This window comes from Chinchilla lanigera, unplaced genomic scaffold (genome assembly GCF_000276665.1).
Source record: "Chinchilla lanigera isolate Chin_1 unplaced genomic scaffold, ChiLan1.0 scaffold00070, whole genome shotgun sequence".
NCBI lineage: Eukaryota > Metazoa > Chordata > Mammalia > Rodentia > Chinchillidae > Chinchilla > Chinchilla lanigera.
Genome location: NW_004955471.1, coordinates 11,470,088 through 11,487,679, shown reverse-complemented (window position 1 = coordinate 11,487,679; position 17,592 = coordinate 11,470,088). Strand labels below are relative to the sequence as shown.

The 17,592-nt window shown below is 40.6% G+C and overlaps 1 long non-coding RNA gene across 1 annotated transcript in view; it reads right to left on the bottom strand.

Moving 5' to 3' along the window:
- Positions 1–17,592, bottom strand: part of LOC102014444 — an 85,407-nt gene that overhangs the window by 20,087 nt on the left and 47,728 nt on the right. The gene's annotated exons all lie outside the window — the stretch shown is intronic.

The following is a 17,592-nucleotide window of genomic DNA, read 5'->3' as shown; positions in this document are numbered from 1 at the left end:
GATATATGTCACTTTGGTGTGACAAAGATCATGTGACTTTTACAGTGATCTTTTAATGCTTTAAAGTAATCTCCATCTGCTTTAAACTCATCTGTATATAACCTCTATAGAGAGTTTTTAGAGCATAGTTACATTCACATAAAAGGTTTGGTGAAATTTACACCCACCATCACCCTACTCCCTTTGCAGAAGTGCTTATACTAGAACCTCCTACAGTGAATTTGATATTTTTTTTTCTAAACAACAGTATCCAACAAAAGGAACATTATTCTGAAGGTAACGCAGTAAAGTGTAGTCAACAACTTAGTCACTTAGCCTGAAAGTAGGCAGTCAGTCTGGGCAACCAAAGCCAGTGTTGGCCAGACACAAGCACATAGCTTACATACTGAGCTAATTCAAATCATAGAAAGAAAGATGAAAGTTGGGATAAGAGGAGATAAGAGCCTCTTCTTCTGGGGAGAAGGCTCTTGGGCAGAGACCTTAGGCTAATGGGTTGACAGATCCTCCCTGAACTCGAGGCTGGGGAAACAGAAATGCAGAGCAACCAGTTTCCCTTGAACCTGATTTCCAGAAACTGGAAAGTGTGGAGTAACCAGGCTCCAGAGAAGTAAGCGAGTTTTTAGAACTTCTTGTCCTTTACTCATCTATGTAAGGTCTAAAGAAAGGGAGCAGATAGTCAGTTCCACGTCCAGAATCTCATTTTGGTAGGTATTCACCAAGAGCTTTTTTCTTTTTTATTAAATTTCTTATAAACACTTTCTTATATTCCTCCTGATATCTTTGATACTCATTCTTCAACTTTGTGAGATAAAGAGCTCAAATTTATGCAAAATGAACTACTTCCATAATGGTTTTGCCTTTTTAAAAATAATCACTTATGTATGAGGTTGCTACTCATATGTTTTCTCTAGTGCTTTCATTACATTATTTTTTCAGAACACTGCTCCTACTTTGTGAATAAGAGATTGAATTATTTTTATTAGAAGCTAAAAAATTTCCAAATGAGTTGAGGATACACAAATATAGAGTTGATAGTATATTACTGATGTCATCTCATCATACACACCTTTCACTCTGACCATTATCCAGCTGAATTTTGGTGCATAAATTTTCACTTACACTGATGTACAAATATCACATGAAATCTCAAGTTCAATTTTAAAGGAAGAGTCCAAAAGCAAGTCACAAAAACATGTCCTCAGTACTGCATTAGGAAAAGTCATGTGATTTTTTTGGATATATTTTTAAGCAATTTATATTATAAATATAACATAATAATTGTTAAAAGCTTTGAAATACAAGCAAAAAAGATCGAATTAATGTTGGCATGGGTGGTGGGGTCCCAAATGGGTTCCAAGATGGCCTCCGGGATCTTTATCTTTCTTCTTTCTTCTTCCAGGTAGTAAGCCTTAGGAGGATGAGAGGGTTTGAGCTTAGAACTCTGCCCAGGTTCAGATGAGAGGAGGGGAGAGGTCCATAGCTCTAGTTATACTATCTATATTATTCCCCAAAATAATGGCCCCCTAAAATCTTTAAAGAGTGTGGAAGGTAGAATGTCCATCTTTTACAGCTGCTTCCTGCTGAACAGCAGTGCATAGACCATAGAACTCTCGCCCTGCCCGATCTAGGGGCTGGGGGAGCCGCACTCTCTCTGAGGATTTGTTGGTGATCTGTGGAAAGGAAGGTGGCTTTGACTCAGATAATCATCTGAAATGATGATATTGCTTTTTCAGCTTTCAGCTAGGACGAGGCTAAGATATTGAATGAGAAGAAACAAATTTGACCAAGAGATTATGTATGCTCCAAGCAGTAAAGCTATGAGAAGTATTAATAAAGACCCTGTGAAGGGAAGTAACCAGGAGGCCTGATTTCAGATTCTTGACAAGGACATATCTCATGACTCAGATAGTTCCCAGGAACCCTAGAAGTTGGTCAGCCAACTTTTACACTGCACTTCTCACTCTTCCAGAATGACTGACATATAAACAACATTCTTCTAGCAACAAATATCCCCTTTTCAGTGTCTCAGAGGGCTAGGCCCTACGGTGTCATAGAGCTACCACAGTCAGTAAATCTATTTAATTCTGGAGGATGATAAAGTTTAGGGAAATTTTGTCCATGCTGTCTGTCAGATCCTTAGGAAACTGTTGGTAATAACAAAGGGATTAGATGTAAGTTTCTGTGTGAGTAATCATTGCCTGCTATCTCTTACAGAGTCAATTTTGAGCAAACAAAGAGAACCCCAAGAAGAATAAGAACAAGCACAGCGATCATTTTATAACTGAGGATTGGGATCTCAGGAGTCAGTAGTGGCAAGCGAGACTGACAAAAGCAGCTACACAAGATCTGCAAAAAGAGACCATATTTCCAGGATGGGGCTGATTTTCCCATTCATTTATTTACTTATTTGTCTGTTTGCTTATTGATTTATTTTTATTTTATGAGAGAAAAGTAAAACAAAATTTCATAACAGTATAATAGTAGAATAACAACAGTTAAAAATTACATATTGTTTTCTTAAAATAGTTACTCAGAGTACAACATATGGGCATAAAAAATTCTCCAAATGATATTAGCACAAACTTTTCTTTTCATTGAACTAAAAGAAGCTAGTAGTGTAACTATCTTGTACTTTTTTCCCCCTTTCCCTCCCTTCTCCTACCCTAGCTCTTTTTTTCTTTCAAACAATTTCTTCCCACTTTACAACATCTATCATACACTTTGGACCTTATTATTTTTTCTGTTTCCCACACCAGGGAGACAATGCTATGTTTACACATGTGAGTCTGAGGTATTTCACTTAGAGTACATTATCAAGTTGCAACCATTTACCTATAAAAATTTATCCTTTTTTATGGGTGAGGAGTACTCTATTGTATAAAAAGACCACATCTTTTTTATCCATTATTGGTTGATTGGCATTTGGGTTGTTTCCAAGATTTAGCTATGACAAATTGTGCTGTTATAAACATGTGTGCACATATATCACTGTGGTATAATGTTTTAATTCTTCTGGGAAGATACCCCGAAGGTGAAGAGCTGGGTCAAATGGGACTTCTAATCCTACTTTTTTGAGGAGTCTCCATACTGACTTCCATGGTGGTTGCACCAGTCTGCACTCCCACCAACAGTGGAGAAGCGTTCCTTTTCCCCTACAACCCCTCCAGCATTTCTTGATGATAGCCTTTCTTTCTGGGGTGAGGTGGAATCTTAGTGTTGTTTTAATTTGTATCTCTTGAATGACTAATGATGTTAAACATTTTGTCATATATTTATTTGCCATTCGTATTTCTTCATCTGAGAAGTGTGTATTCATCTAAGATGCCAATTTCTGAATCGAAAAGAGTCAGACCCCCCCAAATTCAAAGACCCAATCCAAAAATGGACATTTGTGATGAATACATAGTTACCTTTTATTTAGAGGAAACAAAATGGTTTACTTATCCGACACAATAGATTGGTTGATGTTTTCTTTTATGAAAAGAAACTTGAGGCCATCCATCAGTTTACAGGTATACAAAGTTTGTGGCCTATCTTCTTCGATTTTTGGTGCCTTGGGCAGCTTGGGTTTTACCCTAGAGAGGTGAATCTAACAAGTATTGGGAACTAAGATTCAAAGGAATAGAAAAGAAAGTATCCTTGAGATCAAGGACAGAGAACCAGTTAATGTCTCCTGGATTTGTTGAAGGAGGGTGTGTTGGTCTGCCAGTAGGCCTGGATTAGCATCATTGCTCACTGATGATTCTGAGATCTTGTATTAGGTGATACCCTCCCGATGGCTTTACCATCGTAAAATGAGTGTGTTGTGTGAGGAATGGTACCAGCAACCTTGTGTCAAAAATGTACCAATAATGGGCTTTGGCCCCTCTCTAGCCTCCCTTTTAAAGGGATACTAACTTGTGTGAAGGTATAGGTTAGTGTCCTTCAGCTGAGTGATTAGTGGGTTGTCCTTGACAGTCTGCCACGTGGTGCAGTCTGCCACGCTTGGGGATCAGCTCCTGGCGGAGGAGCCAGGCTTCACTGAACTGGCTTGCCAGGTTGGTGAGGAGGCAGCCCATGGTGAAGAGGGACTGACAAGAGGAAGGCCTCAGCAGCATCAACTCCCAAGGAGGAATTTTTTTTACGGCAAAGACCAGGCTTGTGGTAGAGGGCTATGAAGGCTTGCACATGTCACCTCTGACTATCTTGTCTCTCTCTTGCAAGCAGGGAGTCAGACGGAATGGAGGATGGGGCTGCGGGCAGAAGGAGTAAGAATTAGGTCATGAGAATCTCCCGCTGGATCAGCCTCCAACCTGTTCATCTCCAGGGCATCCCTGGTAAAGACTAATTCCTTTGGATTGGGTCATGAGAACCTTACAGGCTATTCCCCGGGTCAGGGCCTGACCTGTTAAGCCCCAGAGAATCCACGGGCAAAGCTAAATTCTTTGGAGGTCATGGGAAACTTACAAGATATCTCCTGGGTCAGTCCCTGACCTGTTCAGCTCAAAGGTATCCCCTGGCAAAGCTGAACTCCTTGAAATTCAGATGCTGGACTTCTCTGAGAAAGCATCCCAGCAGGGCATCAGGTAGAATGGATGAGGTGTTCCCCAGGACAGGTCTGTGGCCAGGAGGAGTAAAAATTAGGTTGTGAGAACCTTACAGACCATCGGCTATATCAGTCTCCAACCTGTTCATCTCCAGGGCATTGCTGGGAAAGCCCAGTTCCTTGGGATTAGATCATAAGAACACTACAGGGTGTCCTCTGGGTCAGGCCCCTGACTGTTCGGCCCCAAAGCATCTGCTGGTGAAGCTAAATTCTTTGGAGGTCATGGGAAACTTACAAGATATCTCCTGGCTCAGTCCCTGGCCTGTGCAGCCCAAGGGTATCCCCTTGGTAAAGATGAACTCCTTGAGATTGAGACGCTGGACTTCTCTGGTCTTGTGTGTGAGCCTAAGTGCCACTTCCTTTGAACCCTTGGATCTCTGCCGTTGGCCACAACCTCATCTCCCAGACAAGGGCTCCACAGCTGGGGTGCCCTGCTGGCTAGAAACCTGGCACCAATTATAGATTCACCTGTCATCATGGTGTGCCTGCCTAAGGAAGGGCAATGAGGATTTCCCTCAACAAAGCCCAGATGCACCCAGCTTAGTTGTCTCCTGGGGGTCCTGGCTAACAGATGTGAATAATTTGACAAATGGTCTTGATTCACGAACCAGTATCCAGGGGAGGGGGACCTCTCTGTCCCAGTGAGTTTTTTCCCAACCAGTGCAAGTAGGGCAGGTAGAGCCTGCTCACTTGCAAAGAGCTGAGGAAGGTCTAATGGGTGAGAATCCCAGTGGGTGCCTAAGACGAACAACCGGGGATAGGCTGCATCCCTAGGGAAAGAGACAAATCAACTGAGGAGGACAGATGAGCTGCTCTCGCCTAGGAGAGGTGGGGTTTTGGACCTGGCTGCTGCCAGTGGCCCAGCCAGGACCCAGCCTTAAAAACGCGGGCTCTTAGGTAATCCCTTCCCTCCTCCCCAGCCCCTTCCTCTGTCCCCAACACCCCGCTTTGCCGTTAGCTCATGTCGTGAAAGGGATGAGTTGCCCAGCAGATGAAGGCTTCACAGTGAGAAGTCAGTTAGGCACTGCAGGTCACTTTTCATTTTATGTAGGGAGATAAACCCGAGGCCAAAGTCCAGGTAAGAAGGAGCAGGCGGAAAGCTAGCGCTGGGGATGCAGCGCTGGGGATGCAGCGCTGGGGAGTGTAAATAGGCAGGCTCAAAGTGCAACCCCAGGACCTGGGAAGGTTGGGGCGGATGCTGAGCCTTGCAGCTGGCCTTTGGGCCTTTAAAAAATGCAGATGGCATAGGCTGCTGACCCTGAGAAATGTTTCAGATGTCTGGCTCTTCCATGAGCCCACCTGCTGTGACTGGGTGAAGGGGATTATTTTTCAGTGAACATCACATGGCTGGCTTAAAAAGATGTAGTCTGGTTTTCAAAAACACTCTGATAGAGCAAAATAAACAGTTTTTCATGCTGTTTCACTGTGAAGAGACTCTCCATTTTGTTTTAAAAATTGAAGTTTTTTGTTTTGTTTGTAATTGAGAAATCTTTGTTTGCAAAAATAAGTGCAAAAATCCTACAGATTGCTTTATCACCCAGAAAAACCAGAGTGGGAAAAATTTAGTGATTAAATGGGCCTCTAGGTCACCCTAAATTAAGCAAGTAGAATTCCACATTTCTAAAACATTTGTGCATGTGTTTTCTGAAATTGCTTTCATCAAATATTTTCCCACTGACAGTTGAATTTTTTGAGGCACCTTTCAAATATTTACATATTCGCTCTCTGAATTTTTTTAATTATTTGATTACATTGATTTTTCCATATGTGTTTTTTTATTCCCATTTATTCTTATTGAAATAAAAATAATTTTATAGATTTATTTTACTGGAGCTCATGATACTGTGTTGTTCTAGCTACCAACAGTGTCAGAGGCTGCCTTTTTTGCATAAATGCTAGCATAACTGAAGCTACTTTTACAAGAAAATCAAGTATACAATCAAAAATGCGATCTTTTAGTCTCTGAGTTGTTCTGATTCAAAAAGTCACAGTGTTTTCCTTTGCATTTCTACCTCTAGTTGTTCAGTTACAATTCAGAGTGAATGGAATGGTAAAAGTTTCACCTAATGGGGAGAAGCTAATAAATAAAAACAAGTGTTTCATTTTTCCAAAAACCTGAGAAAACTAAAGGTAATCCAAGGCCACATCTTCCCCTCTTCCCCCTATGTGGCGGGATGTCCCGGGCTCCTCCACATCCTGCTCCCTGCCTCTCTCTGATAACTAGTATCAGAAAAAGTTAAAAGACTTGAGTTTCCTGACATGAAAGCCTGAGTGGGAGAGAAGGGACAAGAAGGGGCTGGGGTTTGCTTAGGAGAGGGAAGGTGGGGAAGGCTCTGGCTGGTTAGGTTTGTGAGAGGCGTGGGGAGGCACAGAGAGGCTGGAGGAACAGTTCAGAGACTCCCTCAGGTTACAGCATTCAGGACCCTCACATGTGTTTGCCTTTGGAGACTGCTTTCTGCATTGTGACCCGGAGATGGGTTCTGTCCTCTGTATCTTGGGACTGGGTTTCCCACGACAGTTGCCTGAGGGAAACTTTGCTTAAGATACTGGATGGGGCTTTGTCTTTATTTTGAATCTTCCTGGGAGAGCAATATTTTCAGAGTTCCGCGTAAGCCAGGCACAGAATGTAGTGGTAAAACTAAAAGGACATCTAATAAGGCCTCTGCACATCCTGCAGAGTGCCTCCTGACACCTCCTCCCATTTCTGGTGAGAGGGAACAAGCACTTTTTATGTACAAGCAATCATTTTTCTAGGTGCTTAGGAGACTGTAGCTACTGAAAAGGAATCCCAAGCTGCAGGGGTTCATGGCAAAAGGTGGCACAAATATAAACTTGACCAATATGTGGAACTCTTCTTGCTCCTAGTGGGGACTAAATTTCTCCATTCCATGGCTGTGCTATCCTTTCATGGAGTTTTCTTTTTACATGGTACATACTTTAATGGCACTTAACCCATCGTGAATGACCAAGGACATGAAATATGGAAAGAGAAGAAGAGAAATAAGAACTCAAAAGCAAGAATACCCCCTGGCTTGGCTTGCCAAGATGTTGCTGTGGGCGGTGAGGTCCTGGACAGGTTTCTAGATTCTTGTGCAGGATGAACAAAGAATTGCAAGTAGCACATAACAATAAGGAAAAGTCAGGCAGGCGCGTGCTCGGAGTGAGGAGGCTCACACCAGCGGAGAAGAACAGCAGGAGTGTTGAAGGCACTGGATTCAAGAATGTTTTGTTACTTTTCTACTATTTTGTTTTGAAAGTCTGTTATATTTTTTCCCTTTAAAATAATAATAAAGAATTTAAAATGTTGCCCTGGGTCTAGGTCAGTTCTCATGGGTCTTTCACTGCGTGATTGACTATGTGACTGACAGGTGCTAAGTCATATCAGCTGCATCTATCATACATATCCTTTCCCATAATTCACTCTGTCATAATTGTATGTATGAGATGAAGGTCATGTGAATGAACTTTCAATGAGCTCCAGGTGAAAAGACTACCACTGTAGGTCATGCTGGAGACCCTGGCACATGTACGTCCTGGCTTGGGATTTTGGAATTTTCCAAGGCAGGTCTTTATCTTTCTTACCTCTGCCTGTGGGTAGTAACCCTTAGGACAGAGTTCAGGAGTGCTAACACTGAGGCATTGCCCAGTTTCAGATGAGTGGAGGGGAGTGATCCCTAGCCCCCACTGTACAACTATAGTGTATTAAAAAATAATTCTTAATTTCAAAATCAAGAAAAACTACTACTAAAATTTTCATATTTTCCTTCCAATCTATTGTTTTCTATTTATGTAGGTATGTATTTTTGTTTCTTTTTATTTTACAACAATGGAGTTAAACTATATCTCCTTTGGAATATATCATTAAAAATTACATCAGCTCATAGATTTACATAACCTGAATGCACTCTGTATTCTGCTTTCCAAATTATGCTCATGTAAATTTCTCTTCTGTTTAAAAGGCAGATGTTTATCACTTACACATTTTTCTAAACCTGACACTAAAAGGAAAATATAAAATGTTGTACTAAATAAAGAAGTAAATGTATCTAAAGAAAAGGGGAGATTTATGATTAGCATTCACAAGTTCAATCTTTGTGCTAAATAAAGCACCTTTCTTTTCAATGAACTAAGAGAAATTAGTATAACTATCTTAACTATCTCCTATTTATCTATCTATCATTTTTACTTTTCCCTTCCTTCTTTTCTCTTTTCTCCCATCCCAGTTTCTCTCTCCTCTTCAACAGTTTCTCCCTAGGGGCTGGGGATTTAGCTCAGCGGCAAAAGCGCCTGCCTGGCAAGTGCAAAGTCGTGAGTTCGGTTCCCGGTACCGGAGAAAAACCAAAAACAAAAAAAAAAAACAGTTTCTCCCTATTTTACAATATCTACTATTGCTTGGACAATTCAATGCCTGTATCTTGTCTCTAAGTAATGAATTTAAAGATAACAATATGCAATGTATTAACCTTTGTTATTCTCCTATTATTTTGCTTTGAAATTTTGTTTTATTTTTTCTCTTTAAAATAAAATTTAAAAAAGAAAATAAAAAAACATTTAACATAACTATTTAATCACCTATTATTGACCAGATATTTTCCTTTGGAGTGAAAAAATTTTCTAAAGTTTTGCTAAAACTAAAAATCCCTTTAAAGACAGGAAGAGAAATGGGCTCTGCAGAGTGAGTTTGGTCGGAATGAAAGCAGGAGAAGCATATCCTACAGTGTGAAGGCAGCCCCCGTGCAAGAAGGAGCACAGTGGCAAAAACTCAATGTCACTGTCCTTTTTGTATCACAACGAAAGTGGTCTAGCCATTCTATGGACAACCTGCTTGAGTTCTCACAAGGAATCCACATGTAGGGTCTGGGGAACTGTTCTGTGCTTGTATCCTGGGATTTTGTGATGAACAGGTCACACCTACTTCCTTAGCCAGCTTGCCATGCCCTGATCTCCTGCTCACTCTGAAATAGGTGATACATGTTAGACATAATAATGTCAGAGAGCAGATCCAGTACACAAGCGATAAACTCCTATTCTTCACCATTGTGTAGAGGAAGAGTTTTAATGATATACTTTCCAACCTGGGTGGGAAATAGGACATTCTCAATGGAGATACACTTGTCTGCATTTGTATTTCCAAGTCTTGGTCAAAGCAACACCTAAGACGTTTCTTACAAACACAGAATTTCTTTTAAAGATCAAGAGATGGGTGAAGGGGGAAGGAAAAGGGACACAAATAGAAATGAAAGGCAGGTATGGTGCTGTGACCTGTAATCCCAGCACTCAGGAGGCTGAGGCAAGAGGATTGTCATGAGTTTAAGGCCAGCCTGAACTACATAGTGACACCCTGTCTCAAAAAAAAAAAAAAATGAAAAAAGAAAGAAAGAAAGTGAGATTGACAGAGAGACAAAGAGAGAGAAGGAAAGAAAAAGAACACTAAGGTGTGTTATGTACATGTACCAACTTTGCACAAGGAATGTAAACATGTACTACACTCATGTACTAATAAAATAATAAAAAAACACAGATCTTTCCCAGAATCACTGAAACAAATTTTCCACAGGAGATTCTACTAAAAATATTTTCTCCTCCTAGAAAGTCAAATAATATGGCAAGTTTAAGGGGAAAAATCACTGTATGGATATGCTTTTCTCAAAATATTAAACTCCAGCAAATTATGTGGTCCTAAAACTATACTGAATGCATTCATGTCTCCTGATTCAAAAAAGGCATCTCAAAATCTTGCTGCCTCTTAAGAGCAGCTTTAACATACATTATGGAAATTGTTGGAAGGACGATTAACATTTTATATTCTGGGTGTGTTGTTTGTTGGGGTTGCCACATAATAATATAAAAGAATGTAAATGGAATGGGTTTATTTAGATTGTAATAAAAATATTGTTCTCTTTAATGGACGATATTTTTCCACAGATTTCATGTACAGTTGGCCCTGAATTCATTTCATGATATTCTACGCATTTACACTTGAATTATGTTGGTAAGGAGGCAAGTTGGTGATCTAATTCTAGCTTATCTTGTATAAATTTGCAGCAGTGATTTGAATTGTGTATTTTGTTTCACCTTCTAAATAATTAGTGATAATTCTTATAAAGCAACTCAGTGCTTTCCTGCTCATCTGAGCTAAAACTCCTTAACAGAAAAACCAGTTTCTCCACCAACACGGGTTGTTGATCAGAGTTCTAGAAGCAGTCAGAGTTCTGATCAGAGTTCTAGAAGCGGTCACCCAGGACAAGGACAGTTGGAGACAAAAGCAGGCAGCACCCACCTGTTAGCTGAAAGGAAAGGTGCAGAAATCCTTGCTGTAATGGGTCAGCTAAGAGAGGGGGACGTTTGTGCTAGACTGAACAAGCTCATGTGAAAGAAGGACCCGAGGAAGGCATTCTCTCCTCTGAGAAACTGGCCTTCTTCTGGGTTCCCAAGTGGTGGCTTGGGAACAGCTGCACTGGCAAATCTTGACCAGCCTGTTGCTATTTGCCTGGTTACTAACAACTCAGGAAAGTCTAGTAATCACTAGTTGCAACTCACTACTTTTCCTGTTTTTGTGTTCTGGCTTTTATGGCCTGTGATAGGCTTATCCATTTCTGCATTTTAGCCCTTATGTAACATTTTTCTGTGCCAACACTTCCAATAATTATATAGAGCAGCATGTGAAACACTAATTACAGAAGTTCAGCATCTATTAAAATTTGCTATTGTTTATTTTTCGGAGTGCACTTTACCTCTTAAATGGGGAGAGAAGAACCTGGCTTATGGCAGTGATTTTTCTTCCAGTAGAGAAGGCCCAGGTGCAGCGCAGGTTACGCAGGGCAACCTGAGCTGCTGAATTTGGGGCCACACGTTTGAAGCACTGCGTCATTGGCTTTCCTTCCTGTAATCTGTGAACTGGCTAAAACCAAGCTGAGACTGTTGCCCTTGAGATAAAGTCCCTGCTTTAAAACTCTGTAACAGTGTAACAAAGATGTTTACTATATGCCCTTCATTTCATTCTGTCGCTTAGATAAGTTTCTTTGGTTTTCATGAATCCTAAAGTATCATTTCCAGTTTGGGGAGGCTTAAGCAGTCAAAACTTCCTCCTTATCCCATAATTAGCTTATTTTCATTATTTTTTTCTTTCATTTATTGACCCAGTTAGCATAGTAGCACGTATTGCCCTAGGAGTTACTTTGTGTCATGTGCTACCTTTATAGCTGGTGGGGTCCATGGACTATACATCGGTAACGGTACACTTCTCTCCTTAATTTGAACCTACATATTAAAAGCTTCTGAGGCCTCTTATTTTATCAAGTACAAGATTTAAACCCTAATGTCTCATTGTGGTGGATGTTTTTCCTGTCAGGAAAAGAGCAGTCAGGCAACTGTTCTCTTAACTCTACAAAACTATTCTGCGATAATATTTCTCCTAAGTCACCACACAAACGAAAGTTGTTGCAAATGAAAGCAACTCCAGTTGCTGAATGGCTTCAGTGCTGAGGGCCTCACATCAGTGTGACTATGTCAGGGACATGGAGGGGGCGGGAAGAGGAGGTTTGGTGATGGTGATAGACTCAGGAGGCAGTGTGGACTATGCGGGCTGCCGCTGTAGATCCACTGTAGCAGAGCTTGCCAAACTCTACGTCACGGAATCAATCAGCAAGTTCTACAGGACAGAAAGTCACAGGGATGGAAAGAATGAAGCGAGGAGGGAGTGAAGGCAATGGATGTTCAACACAGAGAAGACGGAGGAGAGTAGGAAAATCACTTGGATGTCCATGAGCAAAGGCTGAGCCAGGTTACAACCATTTCTGTCAAGATGAAAACCTTTTCTTCGTAGACTTAGTTTAGATTTCTGCTATTGCCTGTGTCATTTGTTTCAGGACACAAGGCATGTTACAAATTTTCTAATTGCTGTCGTTTGGATAAATGTCCCCCAAACGCTCATGTATTTAAGGCATGGCTGCCAGTCTATGGTGCTCTAAGAAAGTGGCAGAACCTTCAAGAGTGGAGGGAACCTAGGTTGCTTGGGCTGTGGCCTCAAAGGGAGATTGCTAGCCTAGATCCTCTCTTCTTCTTCTTCTCACCGCGAGGTGAGCAAGTTGCTCCTCCACAATGCTGTTATGCCTAGACATGGACCCAAAGCAACAGGCCAGTTGTTCATGGAGTAGAAGCTCTGAAACTATGAGCCCAAGTGTCTTTTCTTCTCTTTAAGTTGACTGTCTCCTGTATTTTGTTATAGTAACGCAAAACTAACATACTGATTATCTCATTCCTTTTATAAGTATTAGCGTACTTTTAGGAAAAGCAGCTTTATATCATTAACTAATATTCTCTGGTTACTATGAAACCATGGGAACATGAAAAGTTTAGAAAGATCATGTTTTCAAGCTGTTTAGGCTTAAAACTTTGTGCTTTCCTGATTTTGTAAATAAATACACCACCAGAATGTGTATCATCATTTCTAGGAAGCCAGCCACATCCAAACTGCCTCAGGAGCTCATGTTTCCAGAGTCAAAGCTTTTGTATTTGACTACTACCCGAAGAAACTTGGGCCTTTTCCTAAATATGTCTTAGGTTTTGAGTCATTGCCAGATACATTAAATTATTTAATGCATTTCATAGAGAGACTATAATTACCAATTTGGCAAAGGCTTACATAAGAGATAAACAAACAGAGAGGGTTTGAAAGTACTTGCTTCCTAATAGTGAGCAGCCTCACATTCTGCAATCTATTTATCCAGAGGAGCTTTAAACTTCTGGAAAAGCTTAGCAGGACTGATCTACCCAGTCAGGTACTTTCTAATCTTAGTCCAATGTTAACTGCTACAAATTTGAGTAGTAATAGGTTGTGATTTCTCCGTGCCACCTGTTGTAGCTTCTGTGTAGATGTCCTTCTAAACTCTCATGTGCTCTTAGGAGGGGCTTTTCAGAGGTGTCTGTATCTAATATAGATTAAGGGTGTGTGATAACTAAATGGATTTAGCATAGTTCTGAGTGTGGATAATGGAAGGCCCAACCTGGCTATGGGCAGCTCCAATCAAGCTGTAGCCTGGATGGAATATAAAGGGATGGAAAGAAGGCAGGCAGATGGTTATTGCTGCTGCCTCCTGCTTGTCATGGCATGGGCTGTTTCTCCTCTGCAGTACCCCTCTACCATGCTGCTCTGCCTGGGAGCCAGCTGACTATGGACTGAACCCTCTACAAACTGTGAACCAAGTGAAATTTTCCTCCCTTAACTTGTGGGTGTTAGATATTTTGTCCCAGCAATGAAAAAAAACTAAAACAAACAGGGACCAACATTTATTTACACTTCTTCTTGATCTCTTATAATTTAAACCACTACTATAATGAGTTAATGACTATAGTCAGAGCTGCTGATACATTCTGTTATGTTTTATAAGCACTAAAACAGAGATGTTTATGGGTGTGAAATGCTTTCAGATTTGTTATTCAAAGCATAGTAAATTCATCAGATAGGATAATATTTATCCAATAATAGTGATGATAATAATACTAGCTTATAAATATACAGCCCTTACTCTGTGCTAGATGTTGTGACACACATTTCACATATTGTAACTGATTTACTAACTACAGTGATTTCGTTTGAGGAGGGAGGTGTCTCAAAAGTACATCCAGTTTGTTTAGGAAAGATGATATCGATTATGGGGTGTATCACTCAGGGCTTACTACAGAAACAGATTTAATGCAGGAGGTATAAATATATAAGAATTCACAAGATTGGCTCACAGCAGTCAGGTGTGTAAGAGTCCAAAAGGTCTGTCTGTGTACTGGGGATCTAGTTGAAGGGCTGGAGTTCCATGTACTTTCTCATGTGAGACTGAATCAGGAGGCTCAAGGGTCTGCGCTGCAAGCCAGGAGATGACGTCCAAGGTAAAGGCAAAGACTGGAGCTCCTCTGAAGCAACAGAAATGGGCCTTTGTTCTTCGTTTCCCTTTTGCATCATTCTGTTGACGGTCCTCCCTGGGGTGGGTCTTCCACCTCCAGAACTTTACTGAGCCAATCCAGTTGGGTGTTTCTTACTCAAACTGACACAGTCAGTTAACTATCACGTGGAGAGAATATTTAAGTGAAGAACCAAAGAAGATGAAGGAACAAGCTCACAAAGGAGAAAAAGATTTGGAATTCAAATAATGGTAAAGGCGGGAACCCGGATGAGAATGTACCCTTGCACGTGGAAGAGATGCTGAAAGGGCAAGAGCATCTGGAGCAGTAATGAAGAAGGGCAGAATGGCAGGAGATGGGCTCTGAGGAGAGGGACCAGATAGGGCTGACTGGACACTGAGTACCTGGGGTGTTCTGAAGAAGGTTGATGAACCGTGGAATGGCCTTGACTGATGCTTTATCAGCTACTTTGTTCAATTAAATTGAGTGAGTTAAGGAAAAATTGTTGAGAGCTGTTAGGAGGGTATTTATGAAGGGAGACAAGAAATTCTGTGAAAAATTGTTGAGAGCTGTTAGGAGGATATTTATGAAGGGAGACAAGAAATTCTGCTGAAATAAATTTGGGTGGTTTGAAGTGGTCAGCATTCAGATAGTTTTTGGGAAAATATTAACATTTGAGTCAGTAGCCTGAGTAGAGATTCACTCACCAATGTGGGTGGAACATTCCAAAGAAAAAAACTGTATTCTCATCACCAGTGACTAATTCTTTTAAACTTTTGGTGTATAATGTAATGGTCCAATTTTTCTGTTTCCACTTATTTTGTATGCATTGTGTAGACATATACAGACATATACAGATGTACATACCATAATTTGTATATATATATATATATATTTATTTGTGTGTATGTTATATATAACATAGTTGATATAATCCTGTGCTGTGAACTGCTTTGTTCCTTTAATAACTGATTACGAGTATATTTACATGATTTCATATTTATCTGCACTATTATTTTAAATGGGGAGCAACACAATGTAGTGTGTAAATTGTTCAGTTTTTAGAACTGAAGCTCCAAGTTTCAAGTCATAATGTGTGATTGATCTGTTGTGTGACCTTGAGTATGTCCCTCAGCCTTTCTGTATCTAAGTTCTCTCATTTCTCATCATCTTACCCTGATTTTCTTTTCCTCCTGAGCACTAGTACGATCTACTATCTTCTATATTTATTAATTTCTTTCATTTCTTTTCTATAAGCCCAATGTCATTTAAGCTCCATGAAGCCACTCTCCCCCCATAATGTTACTGCTATATTCTAGCACCTGGAAAGTTTTTTATTTCCCAGATGTAAATATAGATAATCTAAGGTACAGTAGAAACTTGTTTTATTATTTTTAAACACAAATATACAAAATGTCCTATTGTATAGTTGAAATACAGAAACTAAAGTATGAAGAATCAATCTACTTGGTTATTTTTAAAGGTGTTAACTATAAACCATCAATGGACATCTTAAAAATTCTGTGAATTCTGTCCTCTTGTTGATAAAATTAAATCTAGAAACCTTATTCATCCAGTCTGGTATAGTATGCATTCCAATGGCTGAGATAAAAGTTCAGTGATTTGATTGGAAAATCAGGTGGGAACATGTTCCAACAAAATGATCACGCCATCTAAGACCCACAACTGCTCTAGTTATTACTATCCAATCATAGCTACCTATGATAGCAAGAAAGGTGTGTTTTTGAAGAGTCAGAATCAACAAATTCTGCTTACATTCCACTTTACATGCAGTGAAGGCACATGTGTAAAGTAGAAATAATTATTCTAGGTGCAATCCCAAAAGATGACCAAATAGTGGGATGATTCTACAGAGCTTCCTACTCGCAGTACAGTTTGTCTTCTTCCTTTCAAAAACCTGGATCTCCTGTTCCAAGCTCTCCATATCAAAAGACATAGGAAACAGATTTTGTGAACGGAAATTGTTTATATGAGGAAATATCTTTTTATCATGACTTGTTGTGGTGGATTAACTAATGGTCAGTTTGTAACACCCAGCTGAACTGAATCAGTGGGTGCCGGGTGTGGAAGGCCCTCCTGAGGATTGTTGCCAACAGCATAAGAAAAGAGAATTGAAGGGGAAGATGGTGTGCTGCTGATTCTCCTGGAGGAGCTTATCATGCTGGTTTTCCTGATATGAACTCAGCTGTTCTCATCGTTGGAGGAGTGGGTCCTTGCTGTCACTGAGGATGGCTGCAGTTGTTTTCAGGGGAGCTCTGGTCCATACCTTGAGCATTGCTTCCTGGCTCCTGTGAGATCCCTCAGCCTGCTGGCACAGATCCTTCATCCCGCTGGTGTAGACTTCCTAGCTCCCACTACTGGGCCTTCCCAGTGCAGAACCTTGGTACAGACTTGCATGAGACATTGTTGTGGAGTGTAGACCTCCAGCTGGACTCATGGAGGACATTGCCACATGTTCAGTTGGGTTTTAGGTCTTCAGCTGGTTTAATGCAAGACATTGCTGTGGGATCCAGGTCCTCAAATGGATTCTTTGGGTCTCTAGTGTGTGGACAGATCTCTGCACTCTTTTACATTTGACTCTTAGAGTGATATCATAAAATAATCCTATAAATTATGTGTCCTATATTGAATCATTTTACCTTGTAAACATTGACTACAACAAAAGGGGTACCAGAAGTGGGGTTACTGCTGTGACACTGCTTGGCCATGTGGTTTAAGAGACTTGGGAATTAATTTGGAAAGGTTTTGAGAGACTTGCTGAAGAGGCAGCCTTCATATGCTGTAAACTCTACTGGAGACTCTTGTCAGAGCCTGGAAAATTAGAGTACTGATGGAAGTGCTGCTGGTTCAGTTTCAGGAGGCTTCTACTGAGGAGTACTGCACAGATTGCTAGATCCTAGATGGTACATGTGCTTTGGCAGGAAGTTGCTCTGTATTTTGCTTGTATTTAGAAATGTTGCCTAAGTGGCAGAAAAGTTTCAATACAGTATATTGTTGGTACAGTGGCATAATTACTGTGAAGAGCTTTTGACCAGATCTATGTTGGAAATTAAGTGTGGAGAGCCACCAGGGGGATTTGAAGCATTTGGCAA